General features: G+C 42.7%; 1 long non-coding RNA gene across 1 annotated transcript; it reads right to left on the bottom strand.

The window, feature by feature from the left end:
- Positions 1-858: 858 nt before the first annotated feature.
- LOC123332610 lies at positions 859-6921 on the bottom strand. Its single transcript, XR_006549475.2, has 2 exons — positions 6865-6921; positions 859-1635 (listed from the first exon to the last, which is right to left on the bottom strand). It is a non-coding gene; the product is annotated as an uncharacterized LOC123332610 (long non-coding RNA).
- Between the last annotated feature and the right edge of the window lie 4185 nt (positions 6922-11106).

Raw genomic sequence — 11106 nt, 5'->3', positions numbered from 1 at the left:
GAACCTGGCCCCCCTGCATTAGGAGAGCAGAGTCTTAGCTACTGGATCACCAAGGAAGTTTCTAAATGGAAATTTGAACAGAAAAAATCAGATTGAAATTTTTAAAAATCACGCATTTGGTTCCAGACACATAAGGAAGGAAGCCCCTAGCTCAGTGTCTGACATATGGTAGGTGTGCCAAGTTGATGTTAATGTTATTCCATGGGCACATGACAGCCAACAAGGTAACAAGTTGTGAGACAGTGTAGCTGGAGAGAACTGGTTAGGTAATATTTTCCAGCAGATAAATGTTACTCAGGGGTAACTGGCAGGAATGTTATCCACGGGGCCTGGTGGCCAAGTCCCCATGATGTTGGACTGCCAGATGGGCATTCCTGGACTTAGCAGATAATGACTATATCCTCCCCACATTATGTGGAAAGGTCAGATGCAGCCAGAGAATGCTTCATTCCCCTCTGGAGGTAATGGAAATTTTGCATATTTGGGGGGACTTTCTCATTATTGTGTCATTATTATGAGGAGGTCAAGAGCACAGATTTTGAGCATCCCTCTCCAGTAGAGACACAGGCTGAACTATTTACAGATAAAATGGTACAACTTAAGTTTGCTTCAAAATAACCCAATAAAGGAGCACAGGTGGACGTAGAGCTGCCACAAGATGGCCCTGTGTTAATGGTCATTATAACTTGGTGAGGGGTATATGGAAGTTCACAGTACTAGTTTCTGGTGGTTTTATGTATGTTAGAAATTTTCCATAATAAACGTTTTGTTTTGTTATGTTTTGTTTAATTTTATTTATTTTTTTAAAGCGCAGATTTTTAGCCCAGGACAGATCTAGGTTCAAATCCCTTCCTGCTATTTTTTTGGCTGGGCAATCTTTCATTTAATGCTTCTGAGTCCAGTCTCCAATTCCTAAAACATTTGTAAGAATAATTCCAGGCTCACAAATTTGTTGCAAGTACATAAAGCCTAGAACATGGTTGGCAATCAGTAATGCTACTATGAGTTTCCTTGAGCCTAACCCTCTAGTTATACCAACTCTTAGGAACAACCTGTAATCATGGTATGGTTGCAAGCAGATGGCTGGCCCACTGTCTTGACCGCAGAGTCCGTCACAGCTTTGGCAGATGGAATGGAACTGGGGATCAAATTATAGGTTTCAGACCCTTTACTAAAACTCCTGGGGGGCATTTCTTTTACAGCATTTTTATTCTTTATAAATTTTTCAAAACTGAAGCATAGTTGATTTGAAATATTATATGAGTTTCAGATGTGCAGTGTAGTAGTTTATTATTCTTTGATGTTGAAAATGGCCATGAGAGGAGAGAAGAGGCGGTGGGAGGGGTTTGATGATGCCACTTTTCTTGGCTGTCAGTGTTCCTGGGTTCACAGCTCTGCTGTCACTAGGAGGGGTCAGACTGGGAAAGCAGACCCTGAGATGTACACGGTCAAAGTTGAGGGAGGTCCCGTCTGCAGATCCTTCCTTCCAGGACAGTTGCCTGTCCTCCCTTTCATCTGTTCACAGGCAGCTAGCATTTCACAGGTTGTCCAGGGACTTGGGGTTCTGTACACCTGGGCACATTTTCAGGCTCCGGCTGGCAAGGCAGCCCCATCCATTTTGTAGAGGAGCCTGTGCTGGAAGAAGAAAAGTGAGATCACAGGGAATTCATTAGCATCCCAGATTCTGCTGCTTTCCTCTCTACAGGTCCTCCCCCACCAACCCCCACACCGCCTAATCTTTATCCCAGCAATTTCCCTTTAAAGTGGCTGAGGGAATCTGTCAAAGCTGGGCCAAGAACTTGCCTTTTCTGGTGTCTTTTCTAAAGACCCAGCATTCAGCCCTCACCCAATGAGAGCCTGTCAGTGGAGCAGGGAGTTGATTATCCTTTCAGCGGAGGGAGCTTTACCGTGAATGGAAATTCAGGCATTTGCAGCAGCTGTGGCCCCGCAGCCCCACGAGGGAGGCAGCCTACGCTGAGTTGGTAAGGTTTACCTGAGTCAGTCCACAGGAAGTGCTGGGTCTGGGAGGTGGGAGCAGGGGTGGAGGCAGATGAGGGCTCCCATCCCCGTGAAGCAGTGGGGAACGTGCTGGACTCTCCTTAGAGACCAGTGCAAACCAGCCTATCCTTTCAGTCTAGCTCAAGGGGGCCACCTCCACTAAGAGCATTCCAAACTTAAGGACAGAATTGAGGATGAACAGATTCCTAAGTAGTCAACAATGGGGCATGCTGCCTAGGAAGGTAACAAACTCTCCATTACTATAGGTATTCAAGCAGGGGCTAGCTGGCCACTTTCCAAGAGTATTGCAGAAAGAGGACCTGTCATGTGTGGTAGTTTAGGTCCTATGCCCTCCAAAGCCTTTTATCTCTATGGCTCCTCGTGGGGATAAGAGTCATCACAGGCCCAGGATTCAAGTGTTGGCCCTGTGGTTAGTAGAACAGCCGCAAGCAAGTCACTTAATGTCTTAATTTAAAATAAGTGATATAGGTATATTTTATTTTTCTGATAATGATGATAATTGTTAAAAAAAAAAATTTTTTTTTAGAGACTTCCCTGGCAGTCCAGTGGTTAAGACTTGGCATTTTTAATGCAAGAAGCACAGTTTGATCCTTGGGTGGGGAACTAAGATCCAGCATGGCCAAAAACCAATTTATTGTGGACATTTTTCATTGTAATACATTTAGTTTTAACTTATCCTTTTCTCATAGTTATATACTTTACTCCTTTAAGCCACGGCTTTCTCATTTGTAAAATAGAATAACAAATAAAATTGTGGAGATGATTAAATAAGAGAATTCACATAAAGTGCTTAGCATTTAGTTAGGCATCTAAAACATGACAACTGATCATTATTCAAAACCAGCATTGTCCCATAGACTGTTATGTGAGCCTCCACACAAAAACTAGTAGAACTGATAAAAAAAATTCAGCAAGGTGACAAGATTAACATACAGAAATCTGTTGCATTTATTTATACTAACAATGAAATATCAGAAAGGGAAAGCAAAAAAAAAATTATTTTAAAATCACATTAAAAAGAATAAAATACTTAGGAATAAGCCTGACCAAGGAGGTGAAAGACTTACACACTGAGAACTATAAAACACTGATAAAGGAAACTGAAGATGATTTACAGAAATGGAAATATATACCATGCTCTTAGGCTGCATTGGAGAAGTCAATAGCATCCCACTCCAGTACTCGTTGCCTGGAAAATCCCATGGATGAAGGAGCTTGGTGGGCTGCAGTCCATGGGGTCGCTAAGAGTCGGACACGACTGAGCAACTTCACTTTCACTTTTCACTTTCACGCATTGGAGAAGGAAATGGCAACCCACTCCAGTGTTCTTGCCTGGAGAATCCCAGGGATGGGGGAGTCTGGTGGGCTGCCGTCTATGGGGTCGCACGGGGTCGCACAGAGTCGGACACGACTGAAGTGACTTACCTTCCTACCTTCCTAGGCTGCATATACCATGCTCTTAGATTGGAATAATCCATATCATTAAAATAGCTGTACTATCCAAAGCAATCTATAGATTTAATGTGATTCCTTTCAAATTACCCATGACATTTTTCACAGAACTAGAATAAATAATCCTAAAATGTATATGGAACCATAAAAGACCTAGAATTGCCAAAGCAGTGCTGAGGAAAAAAAAAAACAAAGCTGGAGGCATAACACTTCTAGACTTCAGATGATGCAACAAAGCTACAGTGACCATACAAGCATGGTATTGGCACAAAAACAGACATATGAATCAATGGAACAGAACAGAGAGCCCAGAAATAAAGCCACACACAGATGGTCAATTAATCTTCAACAAAGGAGGCAAGAATATATCATACAATGGAGAAAAGACAGTCTCTTCATCAAGTGGTGTTGGAAAAGCTGGACAGCCATCTGTAAATCAAAGAAGTTAAAACACTTTATCACACTATATACAAAAATAAATCTCAAAATGGCTTAAAGACTCAAATATAGACAGGACACCATAAAACTCCTAGAAGAGAACATAGGCAAAGCATTATCTGACATGATTTGTAGCAATGTTTTCTTGGGTCATTCTCTCAAGGCAATAGAAATAAAAGCAAAAATAAACAAATGGGATTTGGGCATATATCCAGATGGATCTCTAAGTCAAAAAGATACAGGTACCTCAGTGTTTATAGTAGCATTATTTACAACAGCCAAGACATGAAATCTAAATGTTTACTGAGATATTTAGATAAAGAAGATGTGATACACACACACACAGTGGAATACTACTCAGCCATAAAAAGAATGAAATAGTGCCATTTGCAGCAATGTGCGTGGACCTAGAAATTATCATAATAAGTGAAGTAAGTCAGAGAGAAAGACAAATATGTTATCACTTACATGTGGAATCTAAAATATGACACAAAAGAACTTATTTATAGAACAGAAATAGACTCACAGAGATAGAGAACAAACTTACAGTTACCTAAGGTGAAAGACGGGGGAGGGATAAATTAGGAGTTGGGATTAGTAGATACAAATGGCTATAAATAAATATATATGTGTATATATACATATACATACATATGTATGTATATATACAACATATATACAGACTATATAAAAAGACTATATATAAAGACTTTGTTTTCTTGGGCTCCAATATCACTGCAGATGGTGGTGACTGCAGCCATGAAATTAAAAGACACTTGCTTCTTGGAAGAAAAGCTATGAGAAACCTAGACAGCATATTAAAAAGCAGAGACATCACTTTGCCAGCAAAGGTCTACATAGTCAAAGCTATGGCTTTTCCCGTAGTCATGTATGGATGTGACAAAGTGAAAGTTGCTCAGCTGTGTCCGACTCTTTGCGACCCCATGGACTCTATAGTCCATGGAGTTCTCCAGGCCAGAATATTGGAGTGGGTAGCCTTTCCCTTCTCCAGGGGATCTTCTCAACCCAGGGATCAAACCCAGGTTTCCACATTGCAGGCGGATTCTTTACCAACTGAGCCACCAGGGAAGCCCATGGATGTGAGAGTTGGACCATAAAGAAGGCTGAGTCCCAGAGAATTGATGCTTTGGAATTACGGTGTGGAGAAGACTCTTGAGAGTCCCTTGGACAGCAAGGAGATCCAACCAGTCAATTCTAAAGGAAATCAACCCTGAATATTCACTGGAAGGACTGATGCTGAAGCTGAAGTCCCAATACTTTGGGTACCTGATGCAAAGAGCCAACTCATTGGAAAAGACCCTGATGCTGGGAAAGGTTGAGGGCAGGAGGAGAAGGGGACAACAGAGGATGAGATGATTGGATGGCATCACTGACTCAATGGACATGAGTTTGAGCAAACTCCAGGAGATGGTGAAGGACAGGGAAACCTGCCATGCTGCCAAAAGAGTCAGGTATGACTGAGTGACTGAACAACAACAACGTATATAAAGTAGACAACCAACAAGGCCCTACTGTATAGCATTATATTCACTATCTTGTAACAACCTATAATGGAAAAGAATGAAAAAGAATATGCATTGTATGTATAAGTGAATCACTTTGCTGTACACCAGAAACTAACAACACTGTAAATCAACTATACTTAATTGGGGTTCCCTGGTGGCTCAGACAGTAAAGAATGCAGGAGACCTGGGTTCTTAAATTAAAAAAAAGAAAATATAATGAACATCTCATATGTAATTTAAAATTTTCTAGAAGCCACATTAAAAAAGCAAAATTGATTTTACTAATTCATTTAACCCAACATATACAGAACATTATAATGTTAACATGTAATCAAGATAAAAATTATTAATGTGATATGTTTACAATAATTTTTTTGGTACTAAAAATTTTGGTAAATTTTTAAAAATCGAGAGTTCAGATTGAATCAGCTACATTTTAAGTTCTCAGTAGTCACATGTAGCTAGTGGCTATCATACTGAACAGGCAACTCCAAGTCTTCCATCTGGGGGTTCTCCTGATGGCTCAGTATAAAGAATATGTCTGCCAATGCAGGAGACATGGGTTCCATCCCTGGTCTGGGAAGGTCCCTCGTCCCGTGGACCAACTACACCCACAATTCAGTTCAGTTCAGTTCAGTCACTTAGTTGTGTCCAACTCTTTGAGGCCCCATGGACTGCAGCACACCAGGCTTCCCTGTCCATCACCAACTCCCAGAGCTTGTTCAAACTCGTGTCCATCGAGTCAATGATGCCATCCAACCATCTCATCCTCTGTCGTCCCCTTCAATCTTGCCCAGCATCAGGGTCTTTTCCAGTGAGTCAGTTCTTTGCATCAGGTGGCCAAAGTATTGGAGCTTCAGCTTCAACATCAGTCCTTCCAATGAATATTCAGGATTGACTTCCTTTAGGATTGACTGATTTGATCTCCTTGCAGTCTGAGGGACTCTCAAGAGTCTTCTCCAACAGCACAGTTCAAAAGTATCAGTTCGTCCATGTTCAGCTTTCTTTATGGTCCCACTTTCACATCCATACATGACTACTGGAAAAACCACAGCTTTGACTATATGGACCTTTTATTGGCAAAGTGATGTCTCTGTTTTTTAATATGCTGCCTAGGTTGGTCATAGCTTTTCTTCCAAGGAGCAAGCATCTTTTAATTTCTTGGCTGCAACTATAGAGCCTGTGCTCTAGAGCCCATGAGCCGCAACTGCTGAGCCCACGTGCCACAACAGGAAAAGCCACTGCAATGAGAAACCCGTGCACCGCAATTAGAGAATAGCCCCTGTTCACCGCAACTAGAGAAAAGTCTGAGCAATGAAGACCCAGGACAGCCAAATAAAATAGAAATGAATATTTAAAAAATTATTTTAAATCTTCCGTCTTATTTCTCCTTTGAGCTACTGTAACTCTGAGAGTTTAGTCTGCTTACCAATTTGAAAGAAAGTGAAAGTCGCTCAGTCGTGTCCAACTCTTTGCGACCCCATGGACTATACAATCCATGGAGTTCTCCAGGCCAGAATACTGGAGTAGGTAGCCCTTCCCTTCTCCAGGGAATCTTCCCAACCCAGGGATCAAACCCAGGTGTCCCGCATTGCAGGCGGATTCTTTACCAACTGAGCCACCAGGGAAGCTTACCAATTTAGGCCATAAATACAAATTAGATTGTATTGTTTTCTGTCTTGAAGCATCTCATCTTCTCTCTGATGGACTCTACAGTGAGTACCATGAAGGCAACTAGCTCCTGTATTCTCTCTCTCTTTTTTTTTTTGGTAGGGGGTGATATGCCACGAAGCTTGCAGGCTCTTAGTTCCCCAACTAGGGTATAATTTGGGCTCTGGTGGTGAGAGTACTGAGTCCTAACCACTGGACTGCCAAGGAACTCCCTATATTTTGTATTTCTAAACTCCTGTTTTACTGGGCTCAGGTTGATGCCTAAAAAGTGCACTTTGATTGGTATCCTTAGGAATTCAACAGTAAGTGAAGTCACTGGCTTCTTTTCTACTTTCTGGCCGAAATGCCTAAGAGATGCTTAGTATTGCCTGGACCATGAATGATACTCCATAAACATTAGCTGTCATTGGTAAATTATTAATGGTGGAGGTGAAGCTCTAATGTGGTTTTCCTTTCAGAGGCAGTGGGACCTGGGAAAATCATTCAGTGTTCTGAGCTTCGGTTTCTTTTATCCTTAGTAGGAGATGCGGGTTTCCACCCTGCCAATCTCAAAGGAGAACTACGATGCTCAGATGAGATACCATACTGAGAAAGAGTTTTGAGAGCCCAGAAGGTCTGTCAATATCACCTATGATTATACTAGTACTGAACTCGGCATCTTGCTTGGTGTTGGGCTGGGAGTAAGGACAGGATCAGATTTCCCTGGTGGCTCAGACGGTAAGGCGTCTGCCTACACGCGGGGGACCCTGGTTCGATCCCTGGGTGGGGAAGATCCTCTGGAGAAGGAAAGGGCAACCCATTTCAGTACTGTTGCCTGGAAAAGGCCATGGACGGAGGAGCCTGGTAGGCCACAGTCCATGGGGTCGCAAAGAGTCTGACACAACTGAGCGACTTCGCTTCAAGGACAGGATCGGGGTTCAGATGGTCCTCGAGGCATATGACTTGAACGAGTGAAAGTATTTTGAAAGCTGTAAAGCCCTAAGGGAGCTTTTTATTATGAGTGAGCGTGGAGGCAGGAGAGGGAGCCCCCTTTATGCCAAACTGGTGAGGAGCTTTGTTTTACTAGAGCATAGGGAAATACAAGTGCTGTGAGAGCCGCATTCATTTAGGTTCTTGTAATTGCAGGTTGTCAGATCTACAGCCTGTAAAGAAGGAACACATGGAACTAACAGAAAGCACTGTGGTAGATATTTCTTTAACTATCAGCTCCAAGTAAAAGAACCAGGAGAAACCTTAGAAAAGGCTCATGGGAGCTTTTATGCTTCTCTGAGCCCTGAGAGGCATAACGACTCCCTCAAAGGGACTTTTCAATAAATCTTCATAAACACAGGAAAGGGGATATTCCTTTGTAGCCTTTTGGTGTTTAACTCTGATCCCCTAGGGCCATGAACCCTTCCATGCCTCCCACTCTGCTTGGGTGTTTCTACCGCAAAAAGCGATTTTACCCAGAAATTGAGAATCAGATTACAAAGACCGGGCCTGGAAGGAGTTTGTTCCAGAAACGCCTCTGGCACTTTGCTCTGCATTTTGTGTTCTTTTCTAGTGCAGCGGGCTGCCTGTGAGTCCTGTACTTGGGTGCAGAGGACTGAGAGCTTATTTGTGCCTTTTCTCCCAAGTAACCAGAAACTGGCAGACTCAGCCCTGGGTCCTATATGAGTGGGAAGTGCTTCTGTGTCCAATGACCTGTTGTCCTGATTCTGGGATTGCCGGGGACTTCGACATCTCCCCTCATGAAGGAGAGGAAGCTAGTAATCAGAGGAATGAGGATTCTAAATTTGGGTTTTCTGGTTGTTCTGTGGACCTGAAGGAGAGCCACATCTGGGCTTATCTTGGCCTCACTTTGAAAAAACACTAAAGGCTTTTCACTCTTTTCCATCAAAATATCCATGATTTCCTAGTGAGGAAGAGTTTCTGGTTAAGAGGAATTCCTCTCCTTCTACATGCATCTTTTTTACAAATATGCAAAGTATTTGCACTTATTGCAAATAAGTGCAAATATGCACTTATTGTGGGTGCTTTATTAGTTAAATGTTTTTAAAAAGAAATTGCAACAATTAATCTGATTTACGTTGAAAAGGAAATAGAAAAGCTAAAAAAGAAAAGAAAAGGAGATGGAAAAGCCAGCCCAGTGCCTCATCCAGTCTACTTAAAAAAAAGTCAGCCTTGAGTACTGAGACCTTCCTTCAAAATTATTCACTGAGGGAAGTTTCTAAGGTTTGATTTCTGCAATATTCCTTTCTCATATTCCCCTTTTTCCCTTAAAGGACATGAAAATGAGCTTTTGAATATAATTATAGAAAGCTTAGAATGACGAGTTTCAATGCCTGTTTCCTTGAAAGAAACCAGAGCCACCTTGTTACATGGGTGTCTGTTGATGTCTGTCCCCATCTCCGGGGAAAGTGGGAGGCAGTCTGAGATGGATGCTTTCTGAGCAGATTAACCAGCAGAGCATTTCTTTCTGTAGCAGTGATGCTCAGACATACAGACAGCAAGAAGCACCAGAAAATCCATCCACTGCCCTGGATAATAGGTGGTGTTGCATTCAGTAACTAACAAGTGAAAAAGAAGCCAAGACTTTTGGAGCATTGGGTGCTATGCTTGGCTCCAAACACTGAAATGTTTAACCCTCACAAAGCCTGAGGAGGCAGGTGCTATTTTACATATATATATATATATATATGTTGTTCAGTCAGTAAGTCATGTCCTACTCTCTGCAACCCTGTGGACTGCAGCATGCCAGGCTTCCCTGTCCTTTGCTGTCTCCCAGAGTTTGCGCAAATTCATGTCCTTTGGGTCGGTGATTCTATGAAACCATCTCATCCTCTAGGGGCTTCCCTCATAGCTCAATTGGTAAAGAATATGCCTGCAATGCAGGAGACCCCAGTTTGATTCCTGGGTCAGGAAGATCCCCTGGAGAAGGGGTAGGCTACCCACTCCAGTATTCTTGGGCTTCCCTTGTGGCTCAACTGGTAAAGAATCCACCTGCAATGCGGGAAACCTGGGTTTGATCCCTGGGTTGGGAAGATCTTCTGGAGAAGGGGAAGGCTACCCACTCCAGTATTCTGGCCTGGAGAATTTCATGGACTATAGTCACATGGTCACAAAGAGCTGGACATGACTGAGTGACTTTCACTTTCATTTTCATCTCATCCTCTGCCACCCTCTTCTCCTTTTGCCTTCAATCTTTCCCAATATCAGAGTCTTCATGGACCAGAGCCTTGTCATGGCAAAGGGGTTTATGTAAATTAATGAAGCCTCATAAGGCATGCTGTACAGGGCCACCCAAGACAGATAGGTCATAGTGAAGAGTTCTGACAAAATGCAGCCCCCTGGAGAAGGAAATGGCAATTCATTCCAGTATTCTTGCCTGGGAAATCCCATGGACAGAGGAGCCTGGTGGGTTATAGTCTGTAGGGTTGCAAAAGTCAGGCACAACTTAGCAACTAAACCACCAAGAGGCTCTTTAGTTCCTCTTCACTCTGCCATTAGAGTGGTATCATCTGCGTATCTGAGGTTGTTGATATTTCTCCCAGCAGTCTTGATTCCGGCTTGGGATTCATCCAGCCTGACATTTCACATGATGTACTCTGCATAGAAGTTAAATAAACAGGGTGACAATATACAGTCTTGTCCTACTCCTTTCCCAATTTTGAACCAGTTAGTTGTTCCATGTAAGGTTCTAACTGTTGCTTCTTGACCCACATACAGGTTTCTCAGAAGACAGATAAGGTGGTCTGCTCTAAATATATATATGTATTTATTAATTTGGCTTCACTGAGTCTTAGTTGTGGCATGTGGGATCTTCAGTCTTCACTGTGGCACATGGGACACTTTTTTTAGTTGTGGAGTGCAGGATATTTTGTTGAGGCATGTGGGATCCAGTTCCCTGCTGCTGCTGCCACTAAGTCACTTCAGTCGTGTCCGACTCTGTGCGACCCCATAGACGGGAGCCAGGGATCAAACCTGGGCCTCCTACGCTGGGAGCATAGAGTCTCATCCA

The sequence above is a fragment of the Bubalus bubalis genome, chromosome 3 (assembly GCF_019923935.1).
Source record: "Bubalus bubalis isolate 160015118507 breed Murrah chromosome 3, NDDB_SH_1, whole genome shotgun sequence".
Classification (NCBI taxonomy): domain Eukaryota; kingdom Metazoa; phylum Chordata; class Mammalia; order Artiodactyla; family Bovidae; genus Bubalus; species Bubalus bubalis.
Note: the sequence above shows the minus strand (reverse complement) of the source record. Positions and strands in the feature narration are given on the sequence as shown.